The following is a 24,691-nucleotide window of genomic DNA, read 5'->3' as shown; positions in this document are numbered from 1 at the left end:
TGGGAGCTAATGCTTATCAATAAGGAGAAGCTAGGGGCATGTCTATCTTGACTGTTTTGTATCACTGACCCCATTGGAAGGATGGGATTTTAGCTCTTCAGAAGGAGCCAGATAACCCATCTCCAAATGTGACTTGTGCAGACAAAACTGAGAATTCCAGACTGTCTTATACATCCCAGTATTCATGTGGGAATAGTTAAGTTTCAATGTAGTCATTCAAAATTGGGTAATTGTGACCAGCATACATGGATTGAAATGCCAAGTGTTGGTTCATACTCAGATGTTGACAGCAATGCACAGAGAACCTAGCTAGAATAAGGCATGATTGGGTCAAAATGTAGTGCCATCTATATGTGCCAGTTTTCACATCAGTAGGGTATCCTGTGATAGCAGCAGTAGTACTTTTTGAACTACCACTGCTAGGGAATCTGTGGATATTTTGCTTCCTCTAAGTGGCATCTTCAAATGATCCTATCAGGCTTCAAAACTGTTGATGCTGCATACACTCAGAGAAGATCATGGGGAGTAGGGTGGACAGAGAACCAGTGAATGGGTAAAATGAGTCAAAGATGAACTGTTAACTTCCAGGAAAAAATATTAATCCTATTCTGCTTTATCTGAGAATAAAAAACTTGAAAAATGTGCCACTACCATAAATTATTGTATATATTATCAATTATTTTGGTGGGTTCCTCTAGCCCTCTGATCCCACATCTACACTGACCACTGATATTGACTTCTAGCTTCATCGACTTTGATGTTGTGTTGGATCACCTTGACCACTGGCATGATTAATGTTTGTCCATGCCTTCAACATGTTCCTCTGTCCCTGCCACTGGGCAGGCTCGGAAGCAAAAACAAATAGATGACATCTACCGTGTAGTCAGGAATATGACAGGAGATATATACAGCTAGCAGATGGAGGCCATTGAAGGCAAAGGGATAAATCACTTATATGGACTTGACAATCACAGGATCCTGAAAGCTCCATTTGAAGAAAGGAGAGGAAGTCAGGACTTTTTGGTCATATACAACAGCAATAAGATGGTCAGTAGATATTAAAATGTTATGAAAGCCATAGTAGAAACAAACCCTGCACCCTGAACACTGCATAAGAAATTCTAAGTGCATCCTATCAAAAATAAGGCCCTGTTTGTGCTGTTTGACCTTGTTTTTGCTTCCTGCATCTGTCTTCATCAAGATACTGCTTTGGTTTTGCTGCCTGTACCTTTCTGCCCTGTGCAGAGCTGTGGAATAATAGTTGTTGAACCCCTAGAGTGAACATAAGGACTTTCTCTCACTATAGTTTCTTGCACAGCTCCTGCGGACACTCTAAGCTGTGGTCCATGTCTTCTTGTTCATACCCTCTATTGTCATTGAGTCAAGCATTCTGGCTTAACATTAACTGCTTCGGCTAATGAGCTTCCCAAGGTCCCAGGAGATTGCTGGGCCTGTACGACCCCTTCCGACTCTATGATTGTATGATTCTACTCTCAAGTAGTGCAAAAATTGCAAATCAGAGTAAGTCCATTGGATCTAACGAGAGTCAATTGAGTAGAATAACTTCGTTAGATCCAATGACAACACAGAATCAAAGAAAATCAGTCCATTAGGTCTACCAACCTGATTTCATTAAGAACAATATAATTTATTAGATCTAACAACAAGGTTCAGTCAGGAAAAAGTCATTTACTTAAACCTAGCAGCAACATTTAAAGAGAATAAGCTCATATCACTTAAAGTAAAACAGTTCCGTAGATGTACAGCAAAATTTACTTCAGGAAGGTCAGTTCATTAAATCTAATTGCAAGGCTCAGTTAAAGAGTCAACTCATGGGATCTGGTTGCGAAGTTCAATAAAAAAAACATGAAAGCATTAGGTCTAGCTGTCCAGCTTATCAAAGAGAATTCACTGAATATAGCAGCAGGCTTCAGTCTGGAAATGCTGATAATTTTTATCTATTTATCCAAATATTTCACCTAACTTTACTCCCATAATGGGTACTCAAAGCATTATACAAAGTGAAATATGTGGGTGTGGGTGTAAAGTGCCATCACTTATGGTGACCCAGTAGGGTTTTCAAGGCAAGAGACTAACAGAGGTGGTTTGCTGTCACCTTCCTCTGCATAACAACCCTGGTATTCTTTGGTGGTGTCTCATCCAAGTACTAGCCAGGGCTGACCCTGTTTAACTTCTGAGAGCTGACAAGATCAGGCTAGCTTGGTCCATCCAGGTCAGGGCACAAAATGAAACAGACAAATAAAAATACAATTTTTTAAAAAGTAGACAACTGTAGAGACTCCCACCACAATTTACAAACAGGTAATAAGTCTCATAGATGTCTCAGGCTGGTATTGATTTTGGTTCTGCCTGCACAGCTCACACTGGGCCCAAAAGCTCCTCAGGTTATACCAAAGTTTTATGTCTTTGGCCATGTCCAGGTCTGAAGTAACTGCAAAAAGATGGGGACAGATGCTCCACCCCGATCTTACTCAGCAGGCTCAGGTCTTCCCATCGTCATCCCATCAGCAATACTTGATTGGGAAGCACCAGCGCATTAAGTGTAGCAGAATATTCAGACAGACAAAATCCGTTCATTCAGTATAGCAGCAAAACTGGGTTGGAAGAAATCAATGCATTAGAATTCAGTCAGTGAGCATCAATACACAGACAGTTTAATCAGAATGAATAATAGGATTCAGTCGTTAAATCTATCAGCAACATTCAGTCAGAATCAATCAATTAATTAAGTGTAACCCCAGTTTCTCCCATCAGCCCCAGTCGAGGGAAGAAAATGATGGGGCTTGGGTTGGCTAATGAAAAACAGAACGTAGTGGTGCCTCTCCCCCTAACCAAGAGAGGCAAAATAAAGGAAAATACCATTTCAAAGCAACTCCCCGGATCCTCCAACCACCGTTAACTCTTAAAAAGTCAAAATTAAAATTTCACCAGTGTATTCAACAGGGGCGGGGTTTAATAGAGAAGAACACAATCTATAAATTGGTTCTTGTAGGTTATCCGGGGTGTGTGACCGTGGTCTTGGTATTTTCTTTCCTGACGTTTCGGCAGCACTGATGGTCCGTGTTACTCCTCTGAAGATGCCTGCCACAGCTGCTGGCGAAAAGTCAGGAAAGAAAATACCAAGACCACGGTCACACACCCCGGATAACCTACAAGAACCAATGAACTCTGACCGTGAAAGCCTTCGACAATCTATAAAACCCAGTCTTAGACAAAACTAGTTAAAGCTGGAACACAGGAAGTGATGAAGTCCTTTCCTGTCTCTCTGAGTCTTCCTGCAAATTTCTCTCAGACGTTCTGGCCATTTGGGCTGGCTTTCTGTGGTGCTGCTGCTGTTCTTGGGGTTCTTGGGGCTGCTGCAGATCTCCAAAGGCTGCAGCTCTGCTTTGGGCTCCTCACCCATTTTAGCTGTTCTCTGAACAGGATACTCCTCCTCAGATGGATTCCATCTCCCTTTCTCCTCATGTAAATCTTTTCTTTACCTCAGAAATCTATCATTTCAGACCTTCCCCCGCCCCATGGCTCCCTCACAGAAAAAAGAAGAGTTGGTTTTTATACCCCACTTTTTTTCTAACTTTAAGGCATCTCAAAGCAGCTTACAATCGCCTTCACTTCCCTTCACCACAACAAACACCTTGTGAGGTAGGTGGGGCTGAGAGAGTTCTGAGAGAACTGGGACTAGCCCAGGGTCACCCAGCAGGCTTCATGTGGAGGATTGGGGAAACAAACCCAGTTCGACAGATTAGAGTCCGCCACTCATGTGGAGGAGTGGAGATTCTCAAACCCGATTCTCCAGATTAGAGTCCGCTGCTCTTAACCACTAAACCACACTGGCTCAAAATACCCCCCTCAATTCCAACAGTGAAGATGAGTCAGACATTTTCAATACCCAGCAAAATTCTGTCAATTCTTTTTTTCTTTTTGGGGGTGCTTTTTTGCCATCAAGTCACAGCTGACTTATGGTGACCCCATTGCCTGCCTCCACATCATTCCCCTCGTATTCCTTGGAGGTCCATATACTTGTCAGGGTCAAGGCTGAGAGTGTGTGACTGGCCCAAGGTCATCCAGCAAGTTTCCATGGCAGAGCAGGGATTTGAACTGGGGTTTCCCACATCCTAGTCTGGCACCTTAACCACTACACCACGCTGGCTCTCATAATTCATTAGGTAACAGAAAAGCCCAATTTAAAAAAATTGCATTACGTCTCACAAAAAAATAGAGCCAATTCATTGAATCATGCCAAAAGAATACAGAACTCACTCACTCCTAAAGTAAAGTAAAGGTCCCCTGTGCAAGCACCAGGTCATTCTTGACCCATGGGGTGATGTCACATCCTGACATTTTCTAGGCAGACTTTGTTTGCGGGGTGATTTGCCAGTGCCTTCCCCAGTCATCTTCCCTTTACCCCCAGCAAGCTGGGTACTCATTTCACCGACCTCGGAAGGATGGAAGGCTGAGTCAACCTTGAGCCGGTTACCTGAAACCAACTTCCATTGGGATCGAACTCAGGTCGTGAGCAAAGCTTTGTACTGCAATACTACAGCTTACCACTCTACGCCACTGGCACTCACTCCTAAACGGCATAAATTCAGGTCCTCTTTTCAGGTCCCTTCTGAGAGGTCCTGCCAAAGAGCTGCTACCTCATTAGCTGTTTGGGTGGGAAGGTGATAGTCATTGATAGGCACCTCTTCTCTTCCTTGTCCAAGTTTGGAGGATGCTGCTTACACAGTATATACATGGCAGTCACCGCTGACAAACAGTTTGACAGGAGCATTGGCACCAGCAGACACTGTGTTGCCTCTCCACTATATTTTTTTCAAGCCTAAAGTTCTAGGCTGCTTCTTTGGGTATGTATGTAAAGTGCCATCAAGTCTCAGCCAACTTATGGAAACCCCAGCAAGGGGCTTTCAAGGCAAGTGAGAAATAGGTGGTTTTCCATTGGCTTCCTCTGCAGAGTCTTCCTTGCTGGTCTGCCTTCAAATACTGACCCTGTTTAGCTTCTAGATCTGATAAGATTAGGCTATACCATGCTGCCTTCCGTCCCTTGGCTGCTTTTTAAGGTTTCATTAAATTCATTAAAATGCATTTTCTGTCCAGTTGGAGAATTTACTTATCATGTAAGGAAGTTTAAGGCTTGCTGAGATTAAGTATGTGAAGTGGCTTAAGGATTTACGGATATAAAGTGTTAGTATTATTGTTGCATGTTGCTATTGAAAACTAAAATCCTAATGGCATTCAGAGGTTACATGAATCTTTGAAATTTTTCCCCAGCAACTTACTCTCCAAATAGGATAAGGAGATGGGGTGGGGGAGAGACATAAGGAATAGAAGAGTTGGAGGGTAGGTCAAGTGGAGGAATCTGAAACGATCATCTGAAAACATCAACATGAAATGAATTATGCTTATTTTTGCACTACTTCAAGGACACAGAATAAAATGTGTTCAGTAAGTTGTATATAAACTATACAGCCCTGGACTCTATTTAAGTGTCCTTCTTGAATGGGCCCACACCATTTGATGCTGAAGTGTGGTCAGTATATAAACTATGCAGCCCTGGTCTCTATTTAAGTGTCCTTCTTGAATAGGCCAACACCATTTGATGCTGAAGGGTGGTCAGTGGTCCTAATTTTTAAACAAGAAATAATCTCTCTGTTCAGATGTCACAAACAAGCAGAGGTCTATTTCTTCTGTGCATAAATCTGGCTTGTCATGCTAGTTCACCCCTTCCTTCCTTCCCCCCTCACACACGAACCAAAATGAAGACATTCTGATGTTGGAAGTCATTGATCCAACTGTCAAGATGTTTAAATGTGGGTATTCGGACACACTGGAAAAAGCTTATTTCCCACAAACTGGGATTCTAAATAGGATTGCCAGGACCCCCCTGGCCACCAACAGGGATTGGGGAGGATAGAGTTGCCAGATCCAGGTTGGAAAACTCCTGGAGATTTGAGGATGTAGCCTGGGAAGGACAGGACCTCAGTGGGGTACAATGCCATAGAGTCCACCCTCCAAAGCATTCATTTTCTCTAGGGGAACTGATCGCTATAGTCTGGAGATGAGCTGCAATTCCAGGGGATCCCCAGGTCCCTCCTGGAGGCCAGCACCTCTAATTCTAAACCATGGTTTAATCCTGGTTTTGAATATTGGTTTGTAGGTAAGAACCATGGGAGTGAGCCTAAGCAGGTCTACTCAAAAGCAAATCCCACTGAATCCAATAGGACTTATTCCCAGGAAAGAATGCATATGATTGCACAAATTCCAGCATGTCCATTGGCATGGATTCAGATGTAACAACAAACTGGAGATAGACTGAAGTCTTCTACAACCAGGAAATCTTCACTTGCATCCATGCACAAGGAAAGAAGGAAGTGGGATGTTAGCCAAAATGCTCGGTTATGAGTATTATGGGGAAATTAGCATTCGATAACCTAGGGATCTTAACCTGTGTTTACGGGAGTCCAATCCGAGACCCAATAAATGAGGCAAAGGCAAATGGATTTTAGTTTCAAGAGTTTACTTATTAATAAAATATGTGCACAAGCACACAAATATCATATACATACCAACATACAGAGTCTAAGAGGGAAAAAAAAGAGTAGAGAGACAGTCTCCAATGTGGCAGGCCCTGATGATGGGTTATACTGCACCTGTCCTGAAGCGGAGTTGTCCTGAGTTCTGTAGGCTAAAATATTGGGGAAGCGGGGCAAGGAAGAGGGGTTCCCGGAGACTCGACCAGCGAGGCGGGAGGGGTGTGTGACCAGGCTGCGCAAAACCCAAATAACAGTGTGGTGGCAAGGAAGCCAAGGAAAGACCTAAGATACCGTATGGATGGTGGGGACCCCAGATATACTGTTTTCTGGGGGTGGGGTGATTGGATTACCCCCGTGGTTCCCAAGCTAAAACAAAAGGTGACAAAGGGATTAATGCCTGGGTGGGGAAATGGGGCAATTGAGTAAACTATGCTGTTTCCACTGATTTGCACAATTCTGGGAGGATCAGGAGTTGCTTGTAGATGGGATTACTGCTCATACACAAAGAGGCACATCGTTGTCTCCGGGACACGTCGCTTTGCATAGCCGGAGTAATGGGGTTTCATTGTTGTCTCAACATCTCTCGATGGCTCGCTAATCATGCTGATGATGCAAGGGGAGGGGGTGTTGATGGTGGCTGCATGCTGACAGTTTCCTGCGAGATGGCTTCCACTGGAACGGGGGGCACATAGGAAAATTGATTCCCTCTGGTTCACTTGAGGGGTTGACCTGGCCTCTGCTCCTTGACTGCCGGTTCACATGATGACGGGGCGCTCTTTTCCAAGTGGCTTTAGGCTTGCTGCTTGCTCTCGAGAGGCGGAGGCACGCACCAGCTGGGGTTGCCATGACCAGTCTGGGAAATAGGCAACCCATTTTGTAACAGGGAGGAAGGAGTGTCTGAATGCAGCCATACTCGTGTTGCTGGATGCTATGGATCACATCAGATGCACAGTTAATACATACCTTCTGAGGATTACTTCTGGGCCAGGATGTATAGAGGCCCATTCCTGATTGCATAACACATGAATTTCTTGTCCAGCTCCATCATTAAAGGTAGCTTTTTACATTTCATATCACATTAAGGCTGCAGACGATACTGAATGAGCTCTTAAGAGTAGTCATTAAGGGAAATTACTTCCCCTATTCACTTTTCATTTTCTTAAATCCATGGTGTCACAAAGAGATCCACAGAGCTGAAATTGGTGGCAATTGCATGGGGGAAATCATATTATAAAATGGGGCAGTATTCAGACACAAATAAATATTAGTTTCAATAAGTGCACTCTCTCTGGGGATTAACCACACAACGAGCATCCCATATTATACTGCCTCCGATAAGCTCAGAGAAACTTATTAAAAGAATCAAGGTAATTTTATAATTCACACATGGACTGCAGATCTAATGTAGCTTGCAATAATATTTAATGAAATATTATGTTGCTTAAAGTGTTCCTGGTGAAATATGTTCTTAATTGATTTCTGACCTGTGAAAAATACCACAGAGGGAGATGAGATATTAGACAAGACTCCTGTTTTATCTCTCCATCACTGTTTTCTTTCCTTCCGGTGCTTTCCCCATAGAAAAACAATGCAACACAGACAAGCACAGCATGGAAGATACCACTGGGTGCCCTCATAAAATCACATGGCGGGACAAAAACAGGGAGGTGTTATTAACATGATAAATAAAATGGTAGATATAAAAGTATGGAGGGCCAAACCCCAACATGTTGCCTGCCGAGTTCCAATGCAGGTGTAAATAGCTTTTACTGTGATCACAATATGGGGAACATATTCTTTTGATCACACATTTCAGCACTGTGCATTGTCTCTGGATCCAGGATATGTAGCTAACTGAAGCCCAGAGCTGAAATGACATTTCTCTTCTCACGTTAAGCTGCGTGCACAGACCTCCCCTCTGACTCTGCAGGTTCACAGCAAGTGCTGACATGATTTCAAATATGTCTCACCATTTCCCACTCTACATTCAAAGCTTGTTCCAGAGCACCTGAAGTGAACGTGGGTGGTTTTATATCTAAATATTGTTGTTGTTTTCTTTAGCGTTTATTTCACATTTAATGGGAAAGTTATTTATTTCATTAGCAGATTCCCGTTAGTCTTCTTCTACATCATTATCGTTGTTATTGTTGTTACTACCTTCATTTATAGCCTGCTTTTCTCACTGAGACTTAAGGTGGATTACAAAATATGATAACTCAGTCAAACATCAGAGATCTCTAATGAGCAACAAAAGGCAGTGGGAGCAGGATTGAAGGACTGGAAAACAACGCAGGCAAACAGAAACACTGCCTAAGACAACAACCCTGTCTAAAGTTTGACAAGCCAGACTGAAGACGGGGTTACAAATGTAGACAACATTGACATGGGCAAGAAAAAAAAAAAGAGTGAAGCAACTCCATAACCTGCAGAGATCCTGAAGTAAGGGTGTTGGCACTTAGTGGCAGGGCTTTCTCCAGTGTGGCGTATGAATGTTTAAAGCCCCTCGTCTGTCAATTTGCCTGGAGCCAGCAACAAAATGATCACCTACAAAACAGCAGAAGTACTAACATATCACACTCTTCTAAACATATATGCAACTGGGCACCCAGGAAATAGAAGCTTCATAAACCCTTTGGAATCCTCCACTAGTCCCCATATTGAAACCAGTCATATATACCAGGACAGAACACAACACAGTAAGACATGTAGCTCAGTGGTAATGCATCTGCTTGGCATGCAGAGGGTCCCAGTTTCAATCCCTGGCATCTCCAGTTAAAGGGACTAGGCAAGTAGGTGATGTGAAAGATCTCTGCCTGAGAGCCACTGGAGAGCCACTGCCAGTCTGAGTAGACAATACTGATTTTGATGGACCAAGGGTCTGATTCAGTATAAGGCAACCCTATGTACAGCAGGTGCATGTCATGGGACTGAAAAGTTGCACATTCTTATTCTTCTTCCCTTGCTTAGCTGTGAGGGAGGATTGTACTGAACTTGAAGTCCCAGCTGGACAAATGGAGGATCCAGATCAGTCTGTATGTCCTGAGGTAGAGTATCTGTAAGGTTTCTAAGCAGAGCAATGTTATTAATGTGTTTGCAACAACATTTGTTCTTCTCCTTGGTCGTTTGTGCTAAGTGCTCTTTTTCTACAGTCTCTATCACCAAAGTAAGTGTTATAAGTATGCACAACTTTAGACCAGAAAGATGTACATGCTATCATCTATTTGTGCCCTGGCAGAGGTTTATATAGTGCTGTGATTAGCTTCACTCATATTGCAGTCCTAAACAGAGTTACATGCTTCTAAGTCCATTGAAGTACATTATTAGTATCTTAAGCTACAACATGGGTGTGTGTGCATTGTAGGAGTTGGGCAGGGGAATTTTCTCTTTGACTCTCACTGAACTCTGAAAGTGTTTATATTTAAGTCATGGGGGGGGGGCGGGGGCATTTTGGCCATGTAACATTATGCCAGCCCCAGAAGTAGAACACATAAGATACTAAGCCATGCTCCTTCCTGGAGCTGTCCATTTCTGGCAGCTCCAGCCATACCCACACCAGGTTTATACTTGGGCAGCATCCGCAGGCATATCTCCAAGTTACACTAACGTGGTGTTTAACTGCTATCCTAAGCAGTTTACAGACTAGCCTTTGAATTGCACTACTAATCAAGTGAGGAACTGAGCTCAACATTTTTGGTTCATTCTTATATTTCTACTAGGCATATTTCCAAATGATAATCAGTTGTTAATGCATAATGAAATATTTATTCATTTTACCCTTTCTTTCTGTATCTTTCTAACCTTCTCCACATATCCAAATCAGAATACCAAATGTAAGCTTTCTTGTTTTCCTTGGACAAACCTATTCCTCTATAGGAAATGCTCTGACAGTTAAACGAGATCAGAGTCAGGATGCTTTTCTGTCTATGTCTCTTTTATCTTTATTCCATTTTTATTGCATTTTATTTTATCTTCTATTAGGATAATCATTAATCTTCTTCATAGGCACCCCTCTCTGACAGGTGGGATCTCAGCTTCCATAACTTGCTGAAGAGGAATCTTCCGTGAGTTTTCACCCACCCTTCATATCTTACCAGTTACACAGTTTTGATGAGAAGACCTAGGAGAATGAGGTCATGTGCACAGGAGATGAGGGGGAAGCGAGGGGAAGGGGAGATTTTGCAACTCCCACAAGAAACTGCAGATCCTACGGCAAAGGTCAATGTATATTTGAATCATCTGCACTGCTCCATGACACATATATACACTCAGCCCAATGCAGAGATACTTGATAAAGAGGGTAACGAAGTGGAAAGACTGCTGCAAGAACAGAATAACCCCCTTGCCCTCTGGCCTCCCATGATGCACCATGTTGTTGCCATAGAGATCTGGAGCAGAATTTTTGTTGTTGCTATTTTCCAGGTCCTTCTCTATTCCTACACTAACCTTGACCTTTTGTGTGCGTGCATGTGTTTTTGTAAGCGATAAGGAATTCCATTTCTTCTTATCTGGTCATGGTTGGCTGCCTGGCTGGCACTGATGAAGGCAAGAGGGGTACAGAGGGCTGTTGGATTGTCTCAGTACGTTTTGATTCCAAGAGGATAAGCAAAATAAAATAAAAACCAGGGATGGTTAATTAAAGGTGATGCTGCAAAGACCATTTTTGTGCTGAATAATGAGTTTCATATGCTTCAGCAACAGAAGAAATTATTAGATGCATATGAGAGCAGGAAATGAAGGTCAGGGGAAGGATTATAAGAAATGTGCCCGGGGTCAGCCACAGAGGTGCCCCGGGGACTAACTTGCGTACAGGTTCCATTGAAAAGAAGCATGTGGTTGCTGTGATCACAGATTATGTTCAATAAGCAGCACCAGAGTGCTTCCTGCTTGTTTCCCACAAACTAAGAACAGGGGAAACAACTAATACAAAGAGATTTGGAATCCATTTTGGCAGGCTGGAAGTGGTAGGTCTTAGTGACACTGATAACAAAAGGAACCTGGAGTTAACCAGCCAATGTTTGAAGTAGTCACTCTTGCATCCCCATGGATCAGAAAAGACAATGTTCTGCACATCAAACTGAACTTTGCATTCTTGGAAGTACCACTTTCAGCCATGGCCCATACTCTTGAATTGTCCACAAACGGTAGCCGTGTTAGTCTGTCAATAGCAGTAGAAACGAACAAGAGTCCAGTAGCACCATAAAGACTAACATTTCTGGCAGGGTATGGGCTTTTGTGAGCCACAGCTCACTTCTTCCAAACAGTTCTGAAGTGCAGAAGTGAGCTGTGGCTCACAAAAGATCTTACCCAGCCAGAAAATGTGTTCGTCTTTAAAGTGCTACTGGATTCTTGCTCTTTTTTACAGCCCTTGAATTGGTTTGCCTTCTAGGAAGTTTCCTTTTGACTGCTCTTACGAAATTGACAGACCGTTTGTGTTTCGGGCATATGCTGAAGCATAATTTTTACATTCAAAATAAAATAAAATAGCTTATTGTATATGGACTAGGGCACCTTGGATTTTAAGTATGTATAGTTTTAAATTGTATTTATGATTGGTTTTAATTGCATATAAATGTTGTAAGCCACTCTGAGCCCAGTCTATTGGGAAAGGGCGGCATAGAAGTCTAATATAATTAAATAAATAAAATAAAAAGAGGAGATGAGTGCAACCAAGTGGTGTGTATATTAGGCTAAGAGGCCAGGGTTGATTGATTGATGAAAACAGCTCAATACCATTACCCCTCACCTCAATAAAATTAGATTAAATAATGAATGATAAAGGACAGCTTTTATTACTTTAAATGCCTGTGTCTAATGATTGTCAATTTAGATGGTGTTCCAAAAGCAGTTTCCTGCAGCAACTGCAGCACTAAACCAGAAGTTTGTGCATGTGGGAAACAGTATCATTATGTGCAGATTTATCTTCTGTCTGAGGATTCACTTCATGCTTCTGGTGAAACAAGCTCTGGCTATGATGCTTGTGCTAGAACACATCTGTTGCTCTTTAAAATGACACCTTTTTTGTTTCACTGCAACAAACTAATATGGATAATCCTTTGGAATTTGTTTGTGGAATTAATCACTTATTTTGTGCCAAGACCTCCCCAGGGGAGATGTGAGGTTCATTCCACAGGATGCTTGCCTGACAAACCTGCCTGCAGGTTTGAATGAATTGCAAAAAGTCTGAAAGGCAGGGGGAGTCACTGAGGACTACAAAATGAAAAGCACTTATGTTGAACCAGCATGGTATAGAGGTTAAAGTGCCGGACTAGGATCTGGGAAATCCAGGTTTGAATTCCTGCTTTGCCATGGAAGCTCTCTGGGTAAAGTCCACACTGCTCCTTAAATTGCCTTTGTGTGCATCTTGGCCCACGTCTCCCTGGAGTTCTTGCTTACTTGCAGAAATACTGTCCTGACCCATCAGTCACTGGAAACCTGCTACATTTCATCTTCAAGTGCAAAAGGAAAAACAGTCATAAAAGATTTATTGAAACAAATTTCTCTTTCAGTCAAGACCGTGGTTGATATGATCACCTTTTCATTTTGTCTTTCTCTCTCCTCCTGAGCTTACAATTTGAACAATTGCCCAGGCTTGTTTGCCCATTCCCAGCCTGCCAACCCGTTTTCAATAATAAGATCCATCTTTTCCTCTTCAAGCCTGCATTGTCTTCATATCCTTGGAGATCAGATGCCTGTACTCCCTTTTATCACTTGAGCCACATGTGTTGTGATAGTAAATATCCTGATAACACTCTTGTTAGCCCCTCACAACTGAAATAATAAAGGCTAGATAACATTTCTAGTTGTGATTCTCTGCCATCATACAGTGAGATTACAAGAAGCTAGCAACTCTCCTTTTGATAAGGATTGTGTCACCAATGATACACACAAGATAAACTATCTGAAATAATATCCTTGTTCATGTTCCTTTGCTCAGGTTAAGTAATAAGTATAGTAGTGCTATTTCACCTCAAATCACCACTCCCCACATGTTAAGTTAGGGATTTCATCATATGAGGGAGAGACCAGAAGGAAAGGAAGTGTAATTGTTTATTGCCAAACATGACATTTTCATGGCTACTTAACTGGTCTCTAACTTTTGCTGCATGCAGCTGCTGTCTATACGCAGAAACAATCCTCTGTAAACTTTGGTGGAATGTTACTTAAAGGAAGGCTCCAAAACCCATAGGGTTGCCAGGCCCTGACTGGGGGCAGGGTATCAGCTGGCTGGGGGGCAGGGAATGACAACAGAATGTAGGCTACATCAGCACCATCTTGACATGCTGATGTCAGTGACATCAGTGCTTTGCTGAGGACACTCTGGTATTTTGGCAAAATTCTATGGTTAAAGCCCAAATGCCAGAGCATCCCCTGCGTCCCCCTGTGATACACTGATGTCACTTCCAATGTGCATAGGAAGTGATGTCAGCAAGTTGCCAGTGACATAAGCACATCACTATGAGGGCCCCACCACCTGTTAAGTCCCTCCATTCCCCACCAGTTGCCGGGGGAGACCTATTGTGACAGCATGAATGAATGACCTCCAAAACGTGTCATCATTAATAGCCTTGCTCACGTCTTGCAAACTGAGGGCTGTGGCTTCCTTGATTGACTCCATCCAGCTCATGTTGTGTCTTCCTCTTCTCCTTCTTCCTTCAACTTTTCCTAGCATTATTGTCTTTTCCAGTGAGACCTATCTTCTCCGAAAGTGACCAAATACAATAGACTCACTTTGGTCCTTTTAGTTTCGGGAGATTCAGGCTTAGTTTGATCTCTCTGTGTATGTAAGGGGCCATCAAGTCACAGCCAACTTATAGTGACCCCTGGTGGGGTTTTCAAGGCAAGTGATTAAGCAGAGGTTGCTTGCCATTGCCATCTTCTGCAGAGTCTTCCTGAGAGGTCTCCCCTCCAAGTACCAAACCAGCTTAGCTTCCAATGTCTGAAGAGATCAGGCTACATGATACTATTACACATCCCCTTTAGTTTGATCGAGAACCCATTTATTTATCCTTTTGGCTGTCCATGGTATCCATAAAACTCTCCTCCAACACCACCCTTCAAATGAATCAACTTTCTTCCTGTCAGCTTTCTTCATTGTCCAACTTTCACACCCATACATAGTAATTTGGAATACTACAGCATAACCAGTTAGATTCAAGTCCAATGGCACCTTCAAGACCAATAAGATTTTCAGGTAGGGTTGTACAAAAACAAAAATTCTGTAAATTTCGGGTTTGGGTTTATTGGGCCCGATTTTTTTTAATAAATCTGGAAAAAGCCGAATACCCACACCGGTAAAGGGGTATCCGGCTTTATTTCCGGGTTTACCGGGGGGGGGGGTAATGCTACCCATAGCTTTGTGCAGGCCCATTGCAAGCATTAATGAGAAACTGAGTTGTCCCATTAGTCTTTGGTGAAGAAGCAGCCATTACAGAATATGTCACTAGGTTTGCCCACTAGCTGGCACTCTGTGCAGGTCTTGTCTTTTCCCATGTTGGGCCAGTAAAACCTGGCTTGCAGTCATGCACAAGTCTTATTAATTCCCAGATGTGCTGCCATGGGAGTTTCGTGTGCCGTTTGTAACAGTTGCAGTTTGTAGTTCCTAGGCACAACAAGCTGTTGCTGCTTCTCCCAGACAGCAGCATATTTTCACCTCATTGAAACTCTGTAGAGCCTTTCTTCTAAAAATTTTAATGGACAAGGTTGTTCAATTATCACTTCTGGAGACGTTTCAGCCTTCACTCATAAGTCCTGTAAAGTTGGACAGTGTTTCTGTTCACTTAGAAACAGTTCATTCTGAGCCCATTGCAAGCTGCTTGTGTCAATTCTGCTAGTCTCCTCTAGGTGGCTACTACTCATATCCATAGCAGCTGCTGAACTCTGGGGCCTAGGCTGTTCTAAGGCTTCTCTCTGTGGGGGACTTCTTGTGGTGACATTAACAGACAATTTGTGAAACTAAATCATTCCCCCAAGATCATGGGAATGTCTAGTCCTTCCCAAACACCCATTTTCCTTCATACTGTTTATATTTGATTGGGATTTCAGCCAACTGCACTTTGAATGCTGGCCCACTAATCCCATTGATATTATAGGTCTGGCCCGGTAGGAATTGTCTCTTTTGAACAAGTTGTGGCTTTATCAGGGTTACCTCAGACCCTGTATCTCTCCATCCTAGCACCTGCTCATCATTAACTTACACAGTTTCCAAATATTCTCTGTTTAAGTCCTCCTGTACTTTCCATACTTGTAAAATCCTAGCTGGGCGTTCTGGTAGAGTTTTCTCAGAAACTGGTTTCTGTGGAGAGCTTTAATCAATTTCTGCCTTCTTTACAATATAGACTGCTTTGGCTTGTGTGTGGGATTTTGCTTTCAGTGACTTTGGGCACTGGTATTTCAGATGACCCTCTTCTGGAATGCTGCATTCCAACTTCTGATTCAATTTCTGTCACCTTTTACTTTTGCTTCTCTTCTATCTTTAGCCATTTCAGGAGTTTCGTCAGTCATTCAATGAGGCTTTTCATTACTTTTGGCTACAAGAATAGTCTTTGCGCATTCTTCCTTGATAATAATTCTGGTTTCAATCCACAGTTCTTCCAGTTCACATTCTCTTGAATTTAGTAATGCAAATCCATTCTTCACATGGTCTTAAAACTCTTCAGAAATGTAGCTTAGATTGTATTTTGGCATTATGGATGTTTTAATGTTTTTCTTCAGCTTTAACCTAATTTTTGATATTAACAATTCATGATCTGTACCACATGTGCCACCCAGAGCTCTTTGGAGAAAGGATGGGATTAACAAAATATTAAATAAATTTCCATAGTTGACTCCAGTAGTTACACAGCTCTAATATCTATGAATGTTTTAAGAGGGATAAAGCTCTTTCCATATTGGTCAGAAAGGATCTAGCAGCAAGCATCAAAACTACTTCATAGAATACAATCTTTCTTGTATTATAACCAGAACTAATGAGATGATAGGTTGGTTCTTTGCTGTGGCTCATTTTCTTGCCTTGACCAAACAGAATTTATGTTTTACAGTGCTGTGATGTCTATAATTGCATGGGATTTGCTCCCCAGGCAGCAATGGATGTGAAATGCTGTTAAAGCAAAAATGTTTTGCTTTTGCATACTGTATTAAACCTCTGGGACATGTTATGCGAAAGAACCTATATCATAGTTTTCTGCTCTAGGACATAGTCAGAATCTTCTTTTGAAAGCTAGCATCATCTAGTCCAGAGCCTATTAAAAATAAGAATATAAAATAACCACTGGGTTAGTTGCTGCATGCAAGAGGTATGGAAAATGTACGTGAGAGGAAAGAAAGAAAACATGTTCACTTAAGAATGGTCGGTGGAGTGACTCCATTTAAAATGCAGTCCTGGAAGGTTTCCTGCCATGCCCCTAAGGACCTTGGTTAACCAAGTAATTTTGGATAAGATTTATTACCATCAGGGTGTTGATTGAGCTGCTAAAAGCACCTCCCTGGGGATATGACAGACATTTGCAAAAGCCACAGCATGGTATGCTGCTCCAGTCCCTGTAATCTTGATCACAGGAGACCCCAAGGTGATGATTACAGAAGGGCTCACTGGTCTGTGTCATTTTCTTTTTACATTGAAGCCCTGAATTGATCTTTTTAAGCTTTCAAATAATTTAATAGCTTTCTTAGAGCCAAATAGTTTTTCAAGTCATTTTTACCTTCCTTTTAAAAATTAGAAATATGGTTCTTTTTGACTACAGTGCGATAGAATTGTGTAGCGGTTAGAGTGTTGGACTAGAATCTGAAAGACCCAGGGTTGAATCCCCACTCTGCCATGGAATCTCATTGGGTCACCATGGGCCAATCTCTCTCTCTCTCTTTCTCCTACTCTTGGCTTCACCCACCTCACAGGGTTGTTGTGAGAATCCTGGAGGAGAGAACAATGTTGTCAGCCCCTTTAAATCCTCATTGGAGAGAAAAGTAGGATATAAATCACTAAATAAACAATGGGATATGCAGCCCAATTTTATGAAAGTTTACTTGGAAGTAAGTCCCACTGAGCTAAACAAGGGGGAAGCACAGAATGTAGCATCAGACAACATTGCCCCTACCCACCACAAATCCAAGATTCCTTGGATAATATAAGCACGGAGGATCTAAGTGCTTTCAAAAGAGGGCCAAAAGGTCCCCCCCCCTTATAACCACACGGGGAGGGAAGGTAGCCTGGTATAGCCTGATCTCGTCAGATCTCAGAAGATAAGCAGGGTCAGTACTTGGAAGGGAGACCACTGAGGAAGACTCTGCAGAGGGAAGCAAAGGCAAACCACCTCTTCTTCTCACTTGCCTTGAAAGCCCCTTGCTGGGGTCACCATAAGTCAGCTGTGACTTGACAGCACTTCACACATAACCACACACTCTCCACTAAATTTTAATTACCCTAGGAACCCATCCCAGCTGAGAATAATATCTTTCACTGAATTCAATGGGGCATACTTAGGAGGCCTGTACACATGATCCTCCTATGTATTGATTGAACCAAGAGGGAGAATAGGCAAGAGTGCACTGCCCCCTGCCTCGCTGCAAGATCACTGGCTTGTGACCCCAACACCCACACATGGAGGCGCTACATGGGTACACTCTCCTGGCTAGGGTTGCCAGCATCAAGGTGGGACCTGGGGATCTTCTGGAATTACAGTTGCTCTCCAGATGACAGAGATCAATTCCCCTGGAGAAAATGGCTACTTTGGAGAGTGGTCTCATAGGTACCATGCTCATGAGCCAGTGATCACACGGGGGGGGGGGCGTCAGGGTAGCATGCTCATTTCTACTCTCTTCAGTTAAGAGGTTATGTGTATATGGCTTAAGTGAGGGTGCAAAGGACTGAATTAGAGGAAGGAGGTAAACTGAGGGTAAGGTACAGTGTGATGTGTATGTCTGTAATGAGAAGTGACATCCTAATTCATTAAAACACCTGAAGGTCTGTATAAGTGTCTATGGGATACGAGAAAATGGTGGTTTTGTTCTTGCAAAGGCCTATAACCACATTACAAAGGTATTTTGAGTAATAGTGATGAACAGAGTGAACACAAAATTGGAAGAACTTGTAATTTCATCACATATATTGTATTTTCAAGGAGGGGAGAGGGAGGGGTTATACCACATTGCTTAACAGTACAATCCTCATTTTAACTCCTTTCCACTGACTTTAGTGTGTGGGGGATTCCATCCTTCACAAATCTATGCCTGTGAACTCATTATTCAAATGTGCATAGGAATGGTTCATCCTTAGACTCACGCAATAAGTCTAATCATCCCCTCAGCCAAAATGAACCATTCTGTTTCAAGAAATCCTTAAATTTATTGTGCTGGAAGACCTGTGCGTGCTTGTTTAAATGCATGTCGTAAGATTTGAGAAATGCCTGCCCTTACCTAGTGAGCCACCTCTTCAAAGTACCAGGTGAGCCTTCTCATGCTGTACCATCTTCCTATCTTCCTGAGATAATGAACCAATGCCACAGTCAACAAACCAGCAGAGTCTTTAGAACAGCGTGAAGAGCCATTAGCAAGCTCACAGAAAGCTCTTTTGAGAAGATATGCTGGCTTTGTTTTCAAGCTACAACCGTCCTGTGTTGTTTAGCTGTCTCTACTCGCATTTAGTTCACCACCAAAGTCCCTGGCTGACTAGAATTACGGCCTACTTCCAGCCTCCATCTTTCCTGCTCATGCCTCGCCTGTGTCTGTGGCTCATTTTTCTTTGTACGCTCTAATATGTGTTTAACATGTATCTTAATTATTTGATTACAATGGCGTAATTATATAATTGTAACGTATTGTGTGTGCTGGCTGGAAGGAGCCTGGAGACGCTTGCAGAGTGACGTTGGGTAAACAGGATAATAACAACACTGAGAGGGAGAATAAATGCAATAAGAGAGGCTAATTTAGAAGCATTTAAGGAAATGGGTGTTTCGGAAAAAAGAAAAGTGGTTCTGAGGGTTTTGTCATCTCTTTTGCCCTCAGCCCAAGTTGCCAGCAGGCAAGAAGGACTGCAGCGAAAACATCAGCTTGAAACCAGGGCTCGGATTCTTCTGCCAGGTTCCTAGGATGTTGTTTAAATCTACCCACAGATATAGCTGCACCTACCATTGAAGAAGAAGAAGAAGAAGAGTTGGTTTTTATATGCCGACTTTCTCTACCACTTAAGGGAGACTCAAACCGGCTTACAATCACCTTCCCTTCCCCTCCCCACAACAGACACCTTGTGAGGTAGGTGAGGCTGAGAGAGCTCTAACAGAGCTGTAACTTGCCCAAGGTCACCCAGCTGGCTCTGTGTGTAGGAGTGGGGAAACCAACCCAGTTCACCAGATTAGCCTCCGCTGCTCATGTGGAGGAGTGGGGAATCAAACCCAATTCTCCAGATCAGACTCCACCGCTCCAAACCACCGCTCTTAACCACTACACCACGCTGGTGTTCCCAAAGCTATAGGCAACAAGGCTCAGCTGAGGGAAGATAGTTTTTACTTTGCTTCATGAATAGCAGGAATTAGAAATATACCTGAAGATTAAAGGTCAAACTATATGAGACAGAGGTTGCAGATCTTCCTGCAGCTTTTAAAGTTCAAGTTCAGGCAGGTGCCCAAAGTTGGACAGCGGCTATATGGGAGGTGGAGTGAAATTTGAACCTTTCTACTCCCCAATGATTTTGTTAATTGAAATCAACACCATGTTACTGGTACTCGTTCTTTGAAGGCCAAAAATGGACCCCTATCTCTGTTTCCTTTAACAACAGCACGGTTAGTAAAACTGTGATGGTCAAAAACAACCTTCCCACAACTGAAATGAGGGCCACAGACACCAGAAATCTGTTCTTCAAACAATTGCTTGGAAGATCCAATTGTGAATTTCTCAGTCTTTTCTGTTGACTTTGCTCTTACTAGTGTTTAAATGAATTACAGGAGGTAAGTGGGATAGTGTAGAATGTGGGGGGCAGTGCTATGCACACTTACCTGAGAGTAAGCACCAAGAACATAGTGGGAGTTACTTCTGAGTAAATAAGCATAGGATTCCACTGACAGTTTCCTACTGCTTCTGCAACAACAAAGTAGTCAATATATTTTTCTGTTCCTCACATTTAGGCTCTCAAGCCTCAGGTTTCCTTGGTAAAACATTCTTACTTTTCCATCAGCTTTTCTTCTATCCAGTTGCCCTGTTTTGTTCTCAGGTAAGATGCTTAGATTTTGAAATGTGATTCTAATATTTCCAGAAACTAAAAATATATGGCATCTCCCTCCTTACCCCTTCCTATCACAATGAAAATTCGGAAAGGGGTAAGGAGAGAAGAGTTTGATTTTATTTATTTATGGTGTTTGCTTGTTTAGGGATTGTTATGCTGCCTATCATCTCAAATATTGGTTCCCTGTTTTCATACGTATGGGTCACAGTGAATGTGCTATGATCTGTTGTATATATATTAGAGGTATGATTTCTGTTAGTCTGTATGCTTTATTATGGGGAAAGTGGTGGCAAGCTGTTGGGGTTTGATTGCAATCCTAAAACATATTTACTTGGAAGTACGTTCATTTTAAATCAATGGGACTGACCTGCCAATATATGTGTTTAGAATTGTGGTGCCAGTGAATGAAGGGAAAACCCTCTCTTCTCCCATGCCCACTAGCATATCCAAAAGAAAGCAACGCCACAAAATCTGCATTCCTTATCACAACTAATCACATTCTTAAATAAAATCAATACAGAAAACGTAGGTATTCATTTCTTTATTTACTTAATTTTCCTTACTGAAAAACCTGATAGGAATAAACCATGCATGAAAGTTTACGTTTCAAAAAATCATCTTACATAGTGTTTGAAGGGAATGTCAAATCATCCTCTGGGCTCTTTATATTAAAAAGTCTCAAACCCATGAAAATTTTTAAGTACCATCGGATTGCCTGCAGACATTTTCCCCCTTCTGTTGTTTTTTTCCTTCTAGTCCTTCCCTGCTCTCTTCCCTCTTTTTTCCTTGACCTTTGCTCTTGTTTTCCCTAGTAACTGCCTGCACCTCCTTAGAGGAACCGCCTCACACTTGGAGGACTATTGATGTAAACAAACACTGAGAACAAGATGCAAAGTTTGGGGTCATGTCAGATGCAAGGACCACAGAGGGAATATTGTCAGAGAAAAGTATAGGGGCTTGTCTGCCACTGAATGTACTCTTTGTTGGCAGGAGGTTCCCAGGAACACATGACACAGTTCAAAAGTGGAACTTTTTATACGCAGCTGTGTCTAAAATCCTGGCTTTTGCCTTGTGGAATGCCCTTAATTAACCACACAAAGCATGTTGCAAAAAAAAACTGTAATGGGAGACCCTGACCCATTTTAATGGATATGAGTAAATATCTGGGCCCTTCCAAACGGGCATTTCACAGCTGCTAATACTGTCAGTCCACTGAAGTTAATAAACTTACAAACCTAATTAAAAATTACCAAGTATCCATCAACGATACTAATATGATTAGTCAAGGGGCAGACTTCGTGCTATCAGAGTGGACTCCTGGCTACATGAATGTAATAAACCCAGACTATGTCATTCACACATGGTCCATAAAACCTCACTTGAGAAGTTCACATCACATCAGATTGGATTAACCAAAGATTCCTTCCATTCCAGTTTCTGTTTATAGTTCATGTCAGATGTCAAGGCTTGATTCCTCAGAATCAAAGGTCTTTCCAGGTGATTAAAAAACAGATTTGGTCAGTCATGCTTGTGTGAGCCTCTTGCTTGTAATGTGATATTTTGTCCTCGTGGATACGTTGGAGTGGGGAGTCTCCTTGCAGGAGAGAGATTACCCAGAAGCTGCAGGTTTCCTCCTGAAAGTATCCATGTCACCTGCCAGACTCCCTCCCCCCAACTTTACCCGTGTTTCTGAATGGTAAATCAGTAGATGTTTTCATCCGATAGCTGAGCTATGGCATAGCAGGGCTGTAGAATTACAGAGTGAGAAAGTGCACAAAGTCTGAAGGTATATTTATATTTTTAAAGGAAGTCACGGCCCTCAGTTTGCAAGACCTGAGAAAGCCTGTTAATGATATTATGTTTTTAGGGTTACCAGGTCCCTCTGCACCACCAGCGTGAGGTTTTTGGGGAGGAGCCTGAGGATGGTGGGATTTGGGAGGGGAGGGCCTTCAATGCCGTAGAGTCCAATGGCCAAAGTAGCCATTTTCTCCAGGGGAACTGATCTCTATCAGCTGGAGATCAGTTGTAATAGCAGGAGATCTCCAGGTAGTACCTGGAGGTTGGCAACCCTGGATGTTTTGGAGGGCGTTGATTCATAGAGTCACCATGAGTTGGAAGCAACTTGATAGCACTTAACACACTTAACAAACACAACTAAATCACAGGCTCTGGGGGTGAAGAGGAGTGTTATTTTTCATCTGTGATGTCATAGATCTTAAGCATAGATCTTAAGGTGTTCATGACAGTCAAGCAACCACAATCCCATACCTTGTAGAGAACATCATATTTCCCACGAAACAATGCACTGTGGGTTTGACAAAGAAGATGCCCATGAAATATTAGTGCATTCTTATAAGAAATCACATAGCTGTCCCTCAACAAATATTTGTTGTGTGATCTGGGAAAGTCAGTATGTTGATGAATAATTAACTGGATGCAGAATGAAGAATGCCCTGAACTAGATAGGCCAAGCTAGCCTGATCTTGTCAGATCTCAAAAGCTTAGCAGGCTTTACCCTGGCAAGTATGTGTATGAGAGACTTCCAAGGAGTACCAGGGTCATGACGCATAGGCAGGCAATGGCAAACCACCTCTGAACATCTCTTGCCTTGAAAACCCCACAAGGGGTTGCTGTAAGTCAGTTGTGACTTGATGGCGAAGGAAGGAAGGAAGGAAGGAAGGAAGGAAGGAAGGATCATTCTACATAGATTATGAACAGGAGCAAATGTCACAAGGCATTGTCCTCCAGAGAATTATGGAAGTCCATACAGCATGCACCCATGATAGAGCAAATGCACCTCCTTTCAAGAACAGAAAACTGGTCCTTAAAGTACATGCAAAACCTTTAGCTCTGACTGGGGGCAGTAATGAATCCAAACCTCCATTCATGTTTTTAAAATGTATTTTATATCTTAGAAGCAGCTTGCAGGCAGGAATTAGCTTTTTGGTCTAGGTATAGAAGGCTGTTTATATTAATGATGGACAAAGTAAACTTGGAGCATGATCCAGACACACTCAAGTACTTTTTAGACCCAGTGATGTATTTTGAGAGAGCCAAGCATGTCAGCCCTGCTGCTGATTCAGATGTTTGAATTCAGAAATCATGTGTTTTGTGTATAGAGGGTTTTTTGGGTGGGTTGTTGGCTCTTTCAGATTTGGTCCATGTTCGTTGGGAATGATGCATACATGTACCATATAGATCAGACTAGATCTTTTCCTTTTTGCTAACCCATTCAAATGCGTCAATCTCTCAGCTTTAATATGTGCATGCATAGCTCTAGAACCAATATATTGCATTCCTAAATTGCTTGTCACTCAGGTTCTATTTAATGATGCCTGGTCACTTGCCAGTTTCAGTTTGAGATCCGTCTGCAAACTGCAATCAGCACAGTCAAATATATGACAGACTGTCCATGTTCAAGCAGTTTGCATATGTTGTATTGTACAAAAAAGCTAGTAGCACTTGCACATGCTCATATTGCTTTTCCACAGCTTCCCCACAGCTGTCACCACCACCCTGTCAGTGTTCATCACATTCCTAAAACATTAACAGAACATTAACATTTCATAGATATTGACATACTGATGTAAGGTGCCTGTCTCTTCGAGCTGCTTGGCTCTTGTTCAGAGCAAAGGCAAGCAACCTGTCTGAATCCGGAACAATTCTCACATGTACATTCTTGCACAGCCTCATGGGAGCTCTGCTTTTGGGGACAAACACTCCCCATCAAATGATGCATCATGACTGTGCAGATGCAAAAGGGGTCAAACTGTGAGTGATATATGCTTGCCCTGATCCCTGACCCTGGAGGGGTCACCTTCAGGGTGATCTGGAGGTGATGAAGAAGGTTCTGTACATCAACATCATGGGTGCACAAGCTCCAACAGGTAAGTTACAAATGTAGTTTATTTACTAAGGCATGACATGT

Source organism: Euleptes europaea, chromosome 5 (genome assembly GCF_029931775.1).
Source record: "Euleptes europaea isolate rEulEur1 chromosome 5, rEulEur1.hap1, whole genome shotgun sequence".
Classification (NCBI taxonomy): domain Eukaryota; kingdom Metazoa; phylum Chordata; class Lepidosauria; order Squamata; family Sphaerodactylidae; genus Euleptes; species Euleptes europaea.
This window is presented reverse-complemented; position numbering follows the sequence as displayed.